Genomic DNA, 16,773 nt, shown 5'->3' with positions numbered 1-16,773 from the left:
TATTTTGTGACCATCAGGGTTGATGTTCTGGGAGTGTAGTGGGTGCGATGTTCACTTCACTGATATAAAAGTCGTCACATTCCCCAGGGTTACAGAAGAATCCTCATCCTCCATCTTGTAGACGTCTCCTTCATCTGCCCTAAACATCTCCACCAGCTATTAAGACTTCTGCTGTCCTGCTCTTCCTCGCAGCCTCGCAGGCGGAAGTCGGAATCTCTGGGCGGAAATTTTCCTTTTTTTTTTTTTTACGTTCACGCCGTTCACCGTACGGCATCATTTACATTTTATTTTAATAGTTCGGATATTTACGCACGTGACGATACCAAATATGTATATAAAATATTTTTTTTTACACTTTTTGGGGGTAAAATAGGGAAAATGGGACAATTTACATTTTTATTGGGGGAGGGGTTTTTTCACTTTTTTAAAACTTTTTTTAAAACTTTTTTTTAAAACTTTTTTTACTTTTATTTTTACACTCTTATAGTCCCCATAGGGGACTATTTATAGCAACCATTCGATTGCTAATGCTGTTCAGTGCCATGTATAGGACACAGCACTGATCAGGGTTATCGGTCATCTTCTGCTCTGGTCTGCGGGAAGGCAGATCAGAGCAGAAGACTCCCGGAAGGCAGCGGAGCCAGGTGAGGGGACCTCCGTCTGCCGTGCAGGATGATCGGATCGCCGCGGCAGCGCTGCGGGCGATCATCCTGTTAAGTGACCGTGATGCTGCAGATGCCGTGACCTGTATTGATCACGGCATCTGAGGGGTTAATGGCGGACATCCGCGGGATCGCGGGTGTCCCCCATTACCGGCGGGTCCCTAGCTGCGATCAACAGCCGGGACCTGCTGCGCATGATGCCGGCATCGCTCCGATGCCCGCGGTTATGCTCAGGACGTAAATGTACGTCCTGGTGCGTTAAGTACCACATCACCAGGACGTACATTTACATCCTGCGTCATTAAGGGGTCAAAGGGGTCATCCAGGAAAATACTTTTTATATATATATATATATATATATATATATATATATATATATATATATAGATTTTAAATCAACTGGCTCCAGAAAGTTAAACAGATTTTTAAATTACTTCTATTAAAAAATCTTAATCCTTTCCATACTTATGAGCTTCTGAAGTTGAGCTGTTCTTTTCTGTCTAAGTGCTCTCTGATGAGACGTCTCTCGGGAGCCGCCCAGTTTAGAAGAAAATCCCTATAGCAAACCTCTTCTAAACTGGGCGGTTCCCGAGACATGTGTCATCAGAGAGCACTTAGACAGAAAAGAACAACTCAACTTCAGAAGCTCATAAGTACTGAAAGGATTAAGATTTTTTTTATCAAAGTAATTTACAAATCTCAAATAGAATATATAGCTTATACCTCTAGGACCTCACCAATGGTGCATAATGATGTGGGTAAAAATGGAATATGGCAGCGTTAGTCAAAAATTATTTTAATTGTAAAATATAAATAAATAAAACAATGACAAAGTGACACATTAAACTGGCACTGTCTAGTGATAATCCCACTGGGCCCTAGTGGGATATCTAAAATATAAAATATAAAAATAATGTGCTAGTGTTCCAATAAATGTGGAATATGGTCCATAAATCTGCAAACAAAAGATGGAACCCGCAAACAAAAATGAGATGAATGGATATTCGGTTTTGTGGCAGAGTATGCTTGTAACATAAAGTCAATGATCAAAAAATGAATGATACAAAGTATCTCTCACCACTGCTTCTGGCGGCTTGATGGATTTTTAGATGCCCCAAATGGGGAAGGGGGGCGCTGGTTCTCCCGTCTCCCTAGCAGCCCCGATGGCAGGGGGGCGCAGACAGATGTTCCGTACCGTTGGCTCCGGTGTCAGAGGAGCGTGCAGCAGTATTCTGCGCTGAAGACCACACTTGCTACCCGGCTTGCTGTAGATGGCACTGTTCTGACACTCCGGCAAGAGTGTCAGTCAGCTCGGGAGCGACAATGGGTCTGGCGGTGATGGTACGTTCGGGAACGGTGGATGGTCCGGGGATGGCGTCCCACGTGGAAGCTTGAGTAGCGAGAAGTATAGGCTGTGCCAGATGGTTGAAAGTGTGGTTGCGGCCAGGCAGGGCGGAATGTAGCTGGATTTACTCCTCTGGCAACAGAGGAGTTAATCCAGCTACATTCCGCCCTGCCTGGCCGCAAGTATAAAGCCCACAGGGCTGTGATTGTGCGAGGGGCGGAAGTAATTATCGCTCCCTGCACTTCCAGGTGGGGCTTATTGGGAACAGGTGGGGGCGTGTGTATATAACTCTCCCCTCTCCTACAGGGGCGGAGTACGAGTCGTTTGTGGAACCCTCCCTTATTTTATTCTTTCACTATAGGGCATGCCCTCTATAGGCGTGCCCTCATTACGCGGTTATGGCACAACTCAGACCGCTATGCTAGGGTAAGATCTTGTATAGGTATATAGGCAATCTTTCTTGTCACTAGTACATGTATGGAGCCTGAACACAACCACACTTTCAACCATCTGGCACAGCCTATACTTCTCGCTACTCAAGCTTCCACGTGGGACGCCATCCCCGAACCATCCACCGTTCCCGAACGTACCATCACCGCCAGACCCATTGTCGCTCCCGAGCTGACTGACACTCTTGCCGGAGTGTCAAAACAGTGCCATCTACAGCAAGCCGGGTAGCAAGTGTGGTCTTCAGCGCAGAATACTGCTGCACGCTCCTCTGACACCGGAGCCAACGGTTACGGAACATCTGTCTGCGCCCCCCTGCCATCGGGGCTGCTAGGGAGACGGGAGAACCAGCGCCCCCCTTCCCCATTTGGGGCATCTAAAAATCCATCAAGCCGCCAGAAGCAGTGGTGAGAGATACTTTGTATCATTCATTTTTTGATCATTGACTTTATGTTACAAGCATACTCTGCCACAAAACCGAATATCCATTCATCTCCTTTTTGTTTGCGGGTTCCATCTTTTGTTTGCAGATTTATGGACCATATTCCACATTTATTGGAACACTAGCACATTATTTTTATATTTTATATTTTAGATATCCCACTAGGGCCCAGTGGGATTATCACTAGACAGTGCCAGTTTAATGTGTCACTTTGTCATTGTTTTATTTATTTAGATTTTATAATTAAAATTAAAATAATTTTTGACTAACGCTGCCATATTCCATTTTTACCCACATCATTATGAACCATTGGTGAGGTCCTTGAGGTATAAGCTATATATTCTATTTGTAATTTATTTGTGTTGCCGGTGGGGTCCGGCTTTAGCTTTGATTACCTCGGTCCTTCTGTTTTGAGCTGCACCTAATTTTAAGTTTTCATCATTTACAAATCTGTTTAACTTTCTGGAGCCAGTTGATACATAACAAAGTTTTTTTTCCTGGAAAACCCCTTTAATTTGAGGCGGAATTCCGCAAACAGAAATTCTGCCATGTGAATAGACCCTAACTCATCTTCTAAACCAAGTGTCAGGTTGGTGCTGCTAAAGCCGGTTACTCTTCATTCTGTTGCAGTTTTGCACCTTTATTATCTAGAAATGACTTCTCTACATTATTTTCTATGGGGTCTTTTGTTTTTTTCCAGCTCATTATAAGTCACATTAGGATGTGTTCACACTGGCAGATTTGCTGCAGATTTTGTTCTCTGTTAACTCCAATGGCTTGAACTTCAAATCTGCAATAGGGGAGGTGGATTTGCAGATTTTCTGATGACCCATTGGGATGAAGGTGTTAACAAAATCTGCTGTGAATTATGGGGGAGATTCATTAAAACCTGTGCAAAGGAAAAGTTGCCCAGTTGCCCATAGCAACCAATCAGATCGCTTCTTTCATTTTGCAGAGGCCTTGTTAAAAATGAAAGAAGCGATCTGATTGGTTGCTATGGGCAACTTTTGATAAATCTCCTCCTATGTACGTGTGAACATTTTTATATATTTTTTTTAAATGTGTATGGGTCTACGGGAGAAAAAATGTCACTAACTAGGCGGGAAAAAAAACAGACAGCCCAATGAGTTTAACCTTTTAATGACTGCAGATAGGGCTTTTTTATGGCGTTTGAGGGTCACTGCAAGTAGAATTGACTCACGAGCAACATTATGTTCGAGCTGACTCCTGCCGTTTACCCCTCTGCGAGCAACGATCAATAGTGATCATTCATGTAGAGGGCAAACTGACAGGATCAGGTATTTTTCCTTTTTAGGGTGCGTTCCCACCTGGCGTATATGCAGCATATTTCACGCTACGCAAAATTTGCGGGAGCAGTGGGAAATATGCTGCGTATTCCTCGCTCACTATACGCACAGGGCTTTCCAGCGGCAGCCCTATGTGTGTAGTGAGTTTTGGAGGCGGGGCCGTGTGGCGGCGTGACTGTGACGCGCGGCTCCGCCTCCAAAAGTCACTGCACACATAGGGCTGCCCGCCAGAAAGCCCTGTGTGTATAGTGAGCAAGGAATGCGCAGCGTATTTCCCGCTGCTCCCGCAAATTTTGCGTAGCGTGAAATACGCTGCATATACGCCAGGTGGGAACGCACCCTTAGTGAAAATTTTGAGGGAGCGTTCACAAAGGGGGAGATTGATCAAAACCTGTGCAGAGGAAGAGTGGTGCAGTTGCCCATAGCAACCAATCAGATTGCCTCTTTCATTTTCCACAGGCCTCTTTAGAGGCCTGTGGAAAATGAAAGAAGCGATCTGATTGGTTGCTATGGGCAACTGCACCACTCTTCCTCTGCACTGGTTTTGATAAATCTCCCCCAAAGAGTTTTTAAATTATTAAACTTTGACACTTTTAGCTAAAAAAACAAATCCACCTCTAAATTTTTTTTTTTTTTTTTTTTATCACGTCTCTGACACAGATTTTAAGGCAGATTTGAATAACACAGTTCACAAGTTCACATGATGAGGATTTTTCTGAAATAATGTCAGAATCCACATGGAATCCAGGTGACAATGCTGAGTGCGCAGGAGATCATGTGATGTGACCACCAGGGCGGCGCCTTATTCCCCAGATGTCTTTGGTTCCCTCCATACTATAATGTTAGGAGGATCTTCTGTGTATTATAACCTATTATTACACTATTTACCCCCGTAACAATCTCATCTCTATTTCAGATGAGAGATGTCTGTTACCTCGGATGACTGGACCATGTAAGGGACTCACGACAAGATATTACTTTAATACAAAGACAAAACGTTGTGCAATTTTTTTGTATGGCGGCTGCAAAGGAAATGAGAACAATTTTACGACAATTTCAGACTGTGTGAAAGCCTGCAGGAAATAATAAGGTTGGTGTCTAAGTTATTTTATTAGATAGATAGATAAATAAATAAATATGATACAGATAGATAGATATGAGATAGATAGATAGATAGATAATAGATAGATATGAGAGATAGATAGATAGATAGATAGATAGATATGAGATAGATACATACAGGGTGGGCCATTTATTTGGATACACCTTAATAAAATGGGAATGGTTGGTGATATTAACTTCCTGTTTGTGGCACGTTAGCATATGTGAGGGGGGAAACTTTTCAAGATGGGTGGTGACCATGGCGGCCATTTTGAAGTCGGATATTTTGAATCCAACTTTTGTTTTTTCAATAGGAAGAGGGTCATGTGACACATCAAACTTATTGGGAATTTCACAAGAAAAACAATGATATGCTTGGTTTTCACATGATTTTATTCTTTCATTAGTTATTTACATGTTTCTGACCACTTATAAAATGTGTTCAATGTGCGGCCCATTGTGTTGGATTGTCAATGCAACCCTCTTCTCTATATACTACTATATACTACTATATACACCGCAGGAGAAATGCTAGCACAGGCTTCCAGTATCCGTATACACTGCTATATACTACTATATACACCGAAGGAGAAATGCTAGCACAGGCTTCCAGTATCCGTATACACTGCTATATACTACTATATACACCGCAGGAGAAATGCTAGCACAGGCTTCCAGTATCCGTATACACTGCTATATACTACTATATACACCGCAGGAGAAATGCTAGCACAGGCTTCCAGTATCCGTATACACTGCTATATACTATTATATACACCGCAGGAGAAATGCTAGCACAGGCTTCCAGTATCCGTATACACTGCTATATACTACTATATACACCGCAGGAGAAATGCTAGCACAGGCTTCCAGTATCCGTATACACTGCTATATACTACAATATACACCGCAGGAGAAATGCTAGCACAGGCTTCCAGTAGTTGTATACACTGCTATATACTACTATATACACTGCAGGAGAAATGCTAGCACAGGCTTCCAGTATCCGTATACACTGCTATATACTACTATATACAACCGCAGGAGAAACGCTAGCACAGGCTTCCAGTATCTGTATACACTGCTATATACTACTATATACACCGCAGGAGAAATGCTAGCACAGGCTTCCAGTATCCATATATACTGCTATATACTACTATATACACCGCAGGAGAAATGCTAGCACAGGCTTCCAGTATCCGTATACACTGCTATATACTGCTATATACACCGCAGGTGAAATGCTAGCACAGGCTTCCAGTATCCGTATACACTGCTATATACTACTATATACACCGCGGGAGAAATGCTAGCACAGGCTTCCAGTATCCGTATACACTGCTATATACTACTATATACACCGCAGGAGAAATGCTAGCACAGGCTTCCAGTATCCGTATACACTGCTATATACTACTATATACACTGCAGGAGAAATGCTAGCACAGGCTTGCAGTATCCGTATATACTACTATATACTACTATATACACCGCAGGAGAAATGCTAGCACAGGCTTCCAGTATCCGTAGTTTCAGGTGCTGCACATCTCGTATCTTCACAGCATAGACAATTGCCTTCAGATGACCCCAAAGATAAAAGTCTAAGGGGGTCAGATCGGGAGTCCTTGGGGGCCATTCAACAGGCCCACGACGACCAATCCACTTTCCAGGAAACTGTTCATCTAGGAATGCTCGGACCTGACACCCATAATGTGGTGGTCATCATCTTGCTGGAAAAACTCAGGGAACGTGCAGCTTCAGCGCATAAAGAGAGAAACACATCATCATGTAGGCTACTGGATATGTGAAATTGCTACATGATGATGTGTTTCCCTCTTTATGCACTGAAGCCGACACGTTCCCTGAGTTTAAAGAAGGCTCTAATACTACCGTGTGAGGCTGGTGTACGAATTTTCGTTTATGCAAATTTTCGCATCTGCAAATTTTTCGCATATGCGAATGTGCGAATTTAGCGAATATATGACAAATATTCGTCCATATATTCGCGAAATATCGCAAATTTGAATATGGCCTATGCCGCTCAACACTAGATACGAGATGTGCAGTACTTGAAACTATGGATACTGGAAGCCTGTGCTAGCATTTCTCCTGCGGTGTATATAGCAGTGTATACGGATACTGGAAGCCTGTGCTAGCATTTCTCCTGCGGTGTATATAGTAGTATATAGAGAAGAGGGTTGCATTGACAATCCAACACAATGGGCAGCACATTGAACACATTTTATAAGTGGTCAGAAACTTGTAAATAACTCATGAAAGAATAAAGTTACTTTAAAAACAAGTATATCATTGTTTTTCTTGTGAAATTCCCAATAAGTTTGATGTGTCACATGACCCTCACATGACTCTCTTCCTATTGAAGAAACAAAAGTTGGATTCAAAATGTCCGACTTCAAAATGGCTGTTACGCCGAGCGCTCCGGGTCCCCGCTCCTCCCCGGAGCGCTCGCTTCACTCTCGCTACCGCAGCGCTCCGGGCAGCTCCACTGACCCGGTGCGCTGCGATACCGTCTCCAGCCGGGATGCGATTCGCGATGCGGGTGGCGCCCGCTCGCGATGCGCATCCCGGCTCCCGTACCTGACTCACTCTCCGTCTGTCCTGTCCCGGCGCGCGCGGCCCCGCTCCCTAGGGCGCGCGCGCGCCGGGTCTGTGCGATTTAAAGGGCCACTGCGCCGCTGATTGGCGCAGTGGTTCCAATTAGTGTGTTCACCTGTGCACTCCCTATTTATACCTCACTTCCCCTTCACTCCCTCGCCGGATCTTGTTGCCATTGTGCCAGTGAAAGCGTTTCCTTGTGAGTTCCTAGCCTGTGTTCCAGACCTCCTGCCGTTGCCCCTGACTACGATCCTTGCTGCCTGCCCCGACCTTCTGCTACGTCCGACCTTGCTTCTGTCTACTCCCTTGTACCGCGCCTATCTTCAGCAGCCAGAGAGGTTGAGCCGTTGCTAGTGGATACGACCTGGTCACTACCGCCGCAGCAAGACCATCCCGCTTTGCGGCGGGCTCTGGTGAAAACCAGTAGTGACTTAGAACCGGTCCACTAGCACGGTCCACGCCAATCCCTCTCTGGCACAGAGGATCCACCTCCTGCCAGCCGGCATCGTGACAATGGCCACCAAGGTCACCACCCATCTTGAAAAGTTTCCCCCCTCACATATACTAACGTGCCACAAACAGGAAGTTAATATCACCAACCATTCCCATTTTATTAAGGTGTATCCATATAAATGGCCCAACCTGTAGATAAATATGAGATAGATCGATAGATAGATATGAGATAGATATGAGATAGATAGATAGTTAGATAATGTGGTGAGCCTTGGGGGGTATATGGTAGTTGGGGTGGTGTTTAGGTAGATGAGGGGTTAATGTTAACCCTATAGTTCGTGACGCCAGGCTGAGGGCTAGTTTGCTGAGGTAATTATCCGGCCTATCGCCGCCCTTCCCAGTAACGATAGGTGCATGTAATAAAATGACTGAAAATCCACAAAGTAGTTGAACTTTAACTTGAAGAACTTTACTTAGATGTTTGCGATACATCCAATGAACAATAACTGTCTCAGGCAAACAGTCTCTATATATCTCAATGACTGACAATTGTTGCGGACCTTGAATAAAATTAAAGTCTCTGAATTTAGGGTAATTATTGCAGATCCGTCCGGATTTAGGGGATAGATAAGGTCCGGTGATCCTGCAGAGTGCTTAGGGATCGATACACTTGCGATCCAGAATATATCAGCCGTTGCCGCAATGCTCAGGCCTAACTCACTGTGATAGACAGCTGCGCAGATCCTGCTCGTTTTACAACCCAGGAACAAGAGAGAGAACAATGGCCGCCGCTCCCTTATATGGGCAGGGGTGGGGTTAATCTGATTGGTCCGAACATCTGTCATTCACTGTTACACAGTACGATGGGATTGACTACGTCACAGGGACCTCCAAAGGTCCTTAAGCAGAAATACCATAGAGTTCACCTGACCACGTGACCCGTAGGTCCTGCTACGCTACAGGCAGGTAATTAACTATTTATAGACATTGATATCCTATTTACATGCTTCCTAAATAAACTATTAGCGCAATAACTATCTAGATGAGAGGTGACCAGGGATGAACTAGACAATGGGGACCCCGACGTCCTAGGGACTCTGGCTAAGGGGACCCACACACGCAGGTACCGCTTACAGACATCACTTGGAAAATCCTCAGTGACTGATGTTACATGTTATGTGGATGTAATAAAGAGATATACATGACTATTGTCTCTATTGTGTCATTACTTCTCTATATATCAGAGCTGACACTTCATGTGTTTCGCACCAGTTATGACCATATTGTGGATCTGTAATATTTATGTCTATTCCGTCCATCAGGCAGGAGATGTAACACCCGGGGGGCTCCAACCAGACGCTGGGGGAAATTTTGTAGCTACTATTTGGAGTTTACCCCTCTTTCTTTCTGTTGTGATGTCTGCTTTGCCTATTGTATGTTTTTTTAACATTGTGTGTAATTTTTATGTCCATTTAGTAAAGTTAGTGTAACCTTTTTGATATACTACGTTATTTTGGTGATGAACACCCCACTTTACCTTATGGCCATGAAATGAGATCGCTTTAAAGCTATCCGGAAATGTTTGCATTATGCACATTATACAACATGCCCACCCAGAGATGATCCCACACATGGCTACCTGTTCAAAATGAGGCCGGTCATAGATCATTTTACCACTAAATTTGCCACAATGTCCCCCGAAAATACTTTGTCCTTGACGAGTCCCTTATAAGTTTGAAAGGGAGGCTCCATGTCCGCCAATACACTCTCAGTAAAAGGGCAAGGTATGGTCTGAAATTATACAAACTCTGTGAGAGTACCGCAGGGTATACTTACAGGTTAAGGGTGTACGAAGGGAAGAATTCCCGCATTAAACCCTCAGAATGCCCCCCTATCCTGAAAGATATTGGGAAAATTGTGTGGGAACTGATATACCTACTGCTGGATAAAGGTTACCACCTCTACGTGGATAACTTTCATACCAGCCTCTCCCTCTTCAAGTCCCTTTCCGCCAGAGTCACTGCAGCTTGTTGCACTGTGCGGAAAAATCAGAGAGGCCTTCTAAAAAATCCTTTAAAAATGTCAATCCCTAGGGGTGAAAGAAGGGCCCCAACTAGTGACAACATGTGGCTGGTCAGATATAAGGATAGGAGGTAAGGCTAACGGCAGCACCACTGTCCCCGTGCGAGGTACCACGACTACCGGGATCTATGATTCACCCCATTGGTATTTTTCCCCAAATTTTCTGTGCATGGTACATAAGCCTGGATATGGCATTGTACAACACTTTTTTGTTTTTGTTTTTTTTGGTTGTGTTGTACATGAGCTTGGACCACGGCTATTACAGCACTTTTACAGCACTATTACAGTCCCTGGTTGTAATAATCCCCCATGGATCCAGGGATTTATTCTGATGCCATATCTGGGTCAAGAAGTAATTTTTCCTGTCATGGGGCAAATGTCATCCGCCTCATACGGATTTGTTGCCTTCCTCTGTATCAACACAGTAGGGATATAGGGGAAGATTTTCCCTATAGGGCTCAGAAGGGAAGGGGCGACAATGGGATTTTGGAGAGTGAGTTTTTCAGAAATGGTTTTTGGGGAGCATGTCACATTTAGGAAGCCCCTATGGTGCCAGGACAGCAAAAAAAAAAAAAACCACATGGCATACTATTTTGGAAACTACACCCCTCAAGGAACGTAACAAGGGGTACAGTGAGCCTTAACAACCCATGGGTGTTTGACGAATTTTCGTTAAAGTTGGATGTGTAAATGATTTTTTATTTCACTGAAATGCTGCTTTTCCCTCAAATTTTACATTTTTACAAGGGGTAATAGGAGAAAATTCCCCCCATAATTTGTAACCCCATTTCTTCTGAGTATGGAAATACCCCATGTGTGGATGTCAAGTGTTCTGCTGTTGAACTACAATGCTCAGTAGAGAAGGAGCGCCATTTAGCTTTTAGAGAGAGAATTTGTTTGGAATGGATGTCGGGGGCTATGTGCGTTTACAAAGCCCCCAGTGGTGCCAAAACTGTGGAACCCCCCCACATGTGACCCCATTTTGGAAACTACACCCCTCACAGAATTTAATAAGGGGTGCTGTAAGTATTTACACCCCACTGGCGTTTGACAGATCTTTGGAACAGTGGGCTGTGCAAATGAAAAATTACATTTTTAATTTTCACAGACCACTGTTTCAAAAATCTGTCAGACACCTGTGGGGCGTAAATGCTCAATGTACCCCTTATAACATTACATGAGGGGTGTAGTTTCCAAAATGGGGTCACATGTGGGGGGGGGGGTCCATTGTTCTGGCACTATGGGGGCTTTGTAAACACACATGGCCTTCAATTTCGCACACATTCTCTCTCCAAAATCCCAATGGCGCTCCCACTCTTCTGAACATTTTAGTGCACCCGCAGAGCAATTTACATCCACATATGGGGTATGTTCTTACTCAGAGAAAATGGGGTTACAAATTTTTTTTTCCTATTTTCCCTTGTGAAAATGACAAATTTAGGGTAACACCAGCATTTTAGTGAAATTAATTTTTTTTCATTTTCACATCCGACTTTAAAGAGGTATTCCGCCCCTAGACATTTTATCCCCTATCCAAAGGATAGGGGATAAGATGTCAGAACGCCGCGGTCCCGCTGCTGGGGACCCCCGGGATCCCCGCTGCGGCACCGCGCTATCATTATTGCACAGAGCGAGTTCGCTCTGCATGTAATGATGGGCGATACAGGGGCTGGAGCATCGTTATGTCCCGGCTCCACCCCTCGTGATGTCATGTCCCGCCCCTTTCAATACAAGTCTATGGGAGGGGGCGTGGCGGTCGTCACGCCCCCTCCCATAGACTTGCATTAAGGGGACTGGCCGTGATGTCACGAGGGGCAGCGCCATGACGTCACACGGCTCCGTCCCCTTTATCGCCCGTCATTACGCACAGAGCGAACTCGATCCCCGGGGTCCCCAGCAGCGGGACCGCGGCTATCTGACATCTTATCCCCTATTCTTTGGATAGGGGATAAAATGTCTAGGGGCGGAATACCCCTTTAATGAAAATTCTTCAAACACCTGTGGGGTGTTAAGGCTCACTATACCCCTTGTTACATTCCGTGAGGGGTGTAGTTTCCAAAATGGGGTCACATGTGGGTATTTATTTTTTTGCGTTTATGTCAGAACCGCTGTAAAATCAGCCACCCCTGTACAAATCACCAATTTAGGCCTCAAATGTACAGAGTGCACTCTCACTCCTGAGACCTGTTGCGCACCCGCAGAGCATTTTACACCCACATATGGAGTATTTCTGTACTCAGGAGAAATTGCTTTACAATTTTTGGGGGTCTTTTTTTGCTTTTACCGCTTGTGAAAATAAAAAGTATGGGGCAACACCAGCATGTTAGTGTAAAAATGTTAATTTTTTTACACTAACAGGCTGGTGTAGACCCCAACTTTTCCTTTTCATAAGAGGTAAAAGGAAAAAAAGCCCCCCAAAATTTGTAGTGCAATTTCTCCCGAGTACGGAAATACCCCATATGTGGCCCTAAACTGTTTCCTTGAAATACGACAGGGCTCCGAAGTGAGAGAGCGCCATGCGCATTTGAGGACTAAGTTAGGGATTGTATAGGGGTGGACATAGGGGTATTCTACGCCAGTGATTCCAAAACAGGGTGCCTCCAGCTGTTTCTAAACTCCCAGCATGCCTGGACAGTCAGTGGCTGTCCGGAAATGCTGGGAGTTCTAGTTTTGCAACAGCTGGAGGCTCCGTTTTGGAAACACTGCTGTACGATACGTTTTCATTTTTATTGGGGGGGGACAGTGTAAGGGGATGTATATGTAGTGTTTTACCCTTTATTTTTTGGTAGTGTAGTGTAGTGTAGTGTTTTTAGGGTACATTCGCTCTAGCGGGTTACGGTGAGTATCCCACTAGGAGTTTGCGCTGCAGCAAACTTGAAGCAGGAAACTTACTGTAAACCTGCCCGTGTGAATGTTCCCTGTACATTCACATGGGGGGGGCAAACCTCCTGCTGTTTCAAAACTACAACTCCCAGCATGTACTTACAAACCATGAATGCTGGGAGTTGTACTTTTGCAACAGCTGGAGGCACACTGGTTGGAAAACCTTCAGTTAGGTTCTGTTACCTGACTTAGTATTTTCCAACCAGTGTGCCTCCAGCCGTTAAAATACTGTAGTTTTGATGTAGTTATGCAACAGCTGGAGGTACACAACTACAACTACCAGCATGCCGAGACAGCTGTTTGGGCATGCTGGGATTTGCAGTTTTGCAACATCTGGAGGGCTACAGTTTATAGACCACTGCACAGTGATGTCCAAACTGTGGCCCTCCAGATGTTGCAAAACTACAAATCCCAGCATGCCCAGACAGCAAAATGATGTTTGGGCATGCTAGGAGTTGTAGATTTGCAAGATCTAGAGAGCCACATTTTAGAGATCACTGCAAAGTGATGTCCAAATTGCAGCCCTCCAGCTGTTGCAAAACTACAAATCTCAGCATGCGCACACAGCAAACAGCTGTCTGAGCATGCTGGGATTTGTAGTTTTGCAACATCTGGAGGCTTACAGTTTAGAGACCACGGTATAGTGGTCTCAGACTGTAGCCCTCCAGATTTTGCTAGGCAACTCACCGGCTTCCATAGGATCCAGGGAGCCGCATAGTCATCCTCTTTTGCCGCCTGCTGCCACCACCAATCGCTGCCCGCTACCACCACGGATGGGTAAGTGGATCTTCGGTCTGGTCCCCTTTGGTTTCCCCGCTCTTCCCCGCCTATTGTGGGTGGGCAGAATGGGGGAAACGAAAGTTAACCCCACCACCCCGATCTGCTATTGGTTGTCGCTTCTGGCGACCAATAGCAGGGGCAGGAGGGGTGGCCCCCCTGCCACCTCGCTCCTATTCCTTCAGGGGGATCGTGGGTGTCTTGGACAACCGTGATCCCCCTTATATTCCGGGTCACTGGGTCACCATAGACCTGTATGACCCGGGATCGGCGCAAATCGAAAGTGTTAATTCACTTGCTATTTGGGCAGATCGCCAACCCCCCCCTGGGCATTTGCTCGGGGTGCCTGCTGATCGATAGCAGTCACCCCGGTCCGGTACCCGCCCGGTGGGGACCGAAAGTCCTTAAGTACTAGGGAGCGAAGGCGTACCTGTACGCCCGTGGTCCCTAAGTGGTGAAGGGCCACATAAGGGGTATTTCTGCAGCCAGGAAAAATTCTGTTACAAACTTTTGGGGGCTTTTCTCCTATTACCCTTTCTGAAAATGGAACTTAACAGCTAAACTAGCATTTAGGTGTGATGGAAATGACATTTTTTTTTTTTTTTACACTAACATGCTGGTGTAGGGTGTAGGGTAAAAGGGGAAATACCCCATATATGGATGTGAAGTGCTCTGCGGACGTACAACATGGCTCAGGAGTAAGAGAGTAACATGTAGATTTGAGGCCTAATAGTTGATAGTTGCATATTTTCTGACATAAAAGCTAAAAATAAAAAAAATAAAAAAACACATGTGAAACTATATTAGAAACTACCGCCCTCAAGGAATGTAACATGGGGTGCAGTGAGCATTTGGACACCACAGGTGTATGACAGATTTTTGAATCAGTGGGCGGTAAAAATGAAAAAAAAAAATGTTTTCATATTTACAGCTACTTGTGTCTACAAGAACATATAAATATAAAAAAATTTAGATTTTGACTTTTCTCCTCCACTTTGCTGATTTTCCCATAGAACACCTAAAGGGTTAACAAACCTTCTGAATGTTCTTTTGGATACTTTGAGGGGTGCAGTTTTCAAAATGGGGTCAACTATGGGGGATTTCTAACATCAAGGCCCCTCAAATCCACTTAAAACTGAACTGGTCCCTGAAAAATTCAGATCTTAAAATTTTTGTGAAAATTGCTGCTAAACTTTGAAGCCCTCTAATGTCTTCAAAAAGTAAAAACATGTCAACTTTACGATGCAAACATAAAGAAGACATATTGTATATGTAAATAAATATTCCACATATACCAGTATCCATTTTAAAATTAGAAAAATGCAAATGTTTTCATTACATTTTGGAATTTTTCATGTGCAAGTATCGACAAAAAAATCATCACTAGAATATGTCATGAACATACAATCTCAGAATCAAATTCATAAGTAAAAGAATCCTAGAGTTATTAAAGCATAAAGTGACACGGGTCAGATTTAAAACATTTGTCTGTGTCCTTAATGTCAAAACAGGCTGTATAATATATATATATATATATATATATATATATATATATATATATATATAATATACATATAAAACTCAATGTGTGTGTATGTATGTATGTATGTATGTGTGTGTATGTATGTGTGTATGTATGTATGTATATGTGTATGCTTGTGTGAGTGTGTGTGTATGTATGTATATGTATGTATATGTGTGTTCGTGTATGTATGTATATGTGTGTATGTGTGTGCGTATGTGTGTGTATGTGTATATGTATGTATGTGTGTATATGTGTATGTATGTATGTGTGTGTGTATGTATGTGTGTATGTTTATGTATGTATATGTGTGTTTGTGTATATATGTATGTGTGTGTGTATGTGTATATGTATGTATGTATGTATGTGTATATGTATGTATGTGTGTATGTATGTATATGTTTGTGTGAATGTATGTATGTATGTGTGTATGCTTGTGTGTGTGTGTGTGTATGTATGTGTGTATGTGTGTATGTATATGTGTATGCTTGTGTGAATGTATGTATGTGTGCATGTATGTGTGCACTGTATCTATGAACTGCATAGATATACTGCATAAGTGTACTGCATAACTTCCAAACGGCTGGAGATATTTCGATAATACTCAGTCACATGTTACTTATATGTCCACTTAAAATATAGGATAGTTAATTTAACCCTTAACTACCCCCATTTGTGAGGGTCAGGGTTTTTGTTTAAAGTCCCATGCAAATCAAAGGGAAATGTATGTTCCAGCATAACTTCTGTACAGCTGGACATATTTATAAAAAAAATATAGATTGGGAGCAGACTCATGACGTACCAATACGTCATGAGTCCATAAGGGGTTAAGGACAAAGCCCATTTTGACCTTAAGGAACAGGCCAATTTTATTTTAGCATTTTCGTTTTTTCCTCCTCGTCTTCTAAGAATCATAACCCTTTTATATTTTCATCCACAGACCAGTATGAGGGCTTGTTTTTTGTGCAAGCTGTTGTTTTGCACGATGACTTCACTCATTTTACCATAAAATGTATGGAGCAACCAAAAAAATACTATTTGTGTGGGGAAATTAAAAAGAAAACCTAAATTTTGCAAATTTTGGAAGGTTTTGTTTTCACGCCGTACAATTTACGGTAAAAATGATACGTTAC

General features: G+C 43.6%; 1 long non-coding RNA gene across 1 annotated transcript in view; it reads left to right on the top strand.

Moving 5' to 3' along the window:
- The first annotated feature begins 4,864 nt into the window (after positions 1-4,864).
- Positions 4,865-16,773, top strand: part of LOC130272951 (uncharacterized) — a 51,628-nt gene continuing 39,719 nt past the window's right edge. Inside the window, exons 1-2 of the long non-coding RNA XR_008843799.1 lie at positions 4,865-4,951; positions 5,120-5,293. This is a non-coding gene — a long non-coding RNA (uncharacterized LOC130272951). The remainder of the gene's footprint in view (positions 4,952-5,119; positions 5,294-16,773) is intronic.

This window comes from Hyla sarda, chromosome 5 (assembly GCF_029499605.1).
Source record: "Hyla sarda isolate aHylSar1 chromosome 5, aHylSar1.hap1, whole genome shotgun sequence".
NCBI lineage: Eukaryota > Metazoa > Chordata > Amphibia > Anura > Hylidae > Hyla > Hyla sarda.
Note: the sequence above shows the minus strand (reverse complement) of the source record. Positions and strands in the feature narration are given on the sequence as shown.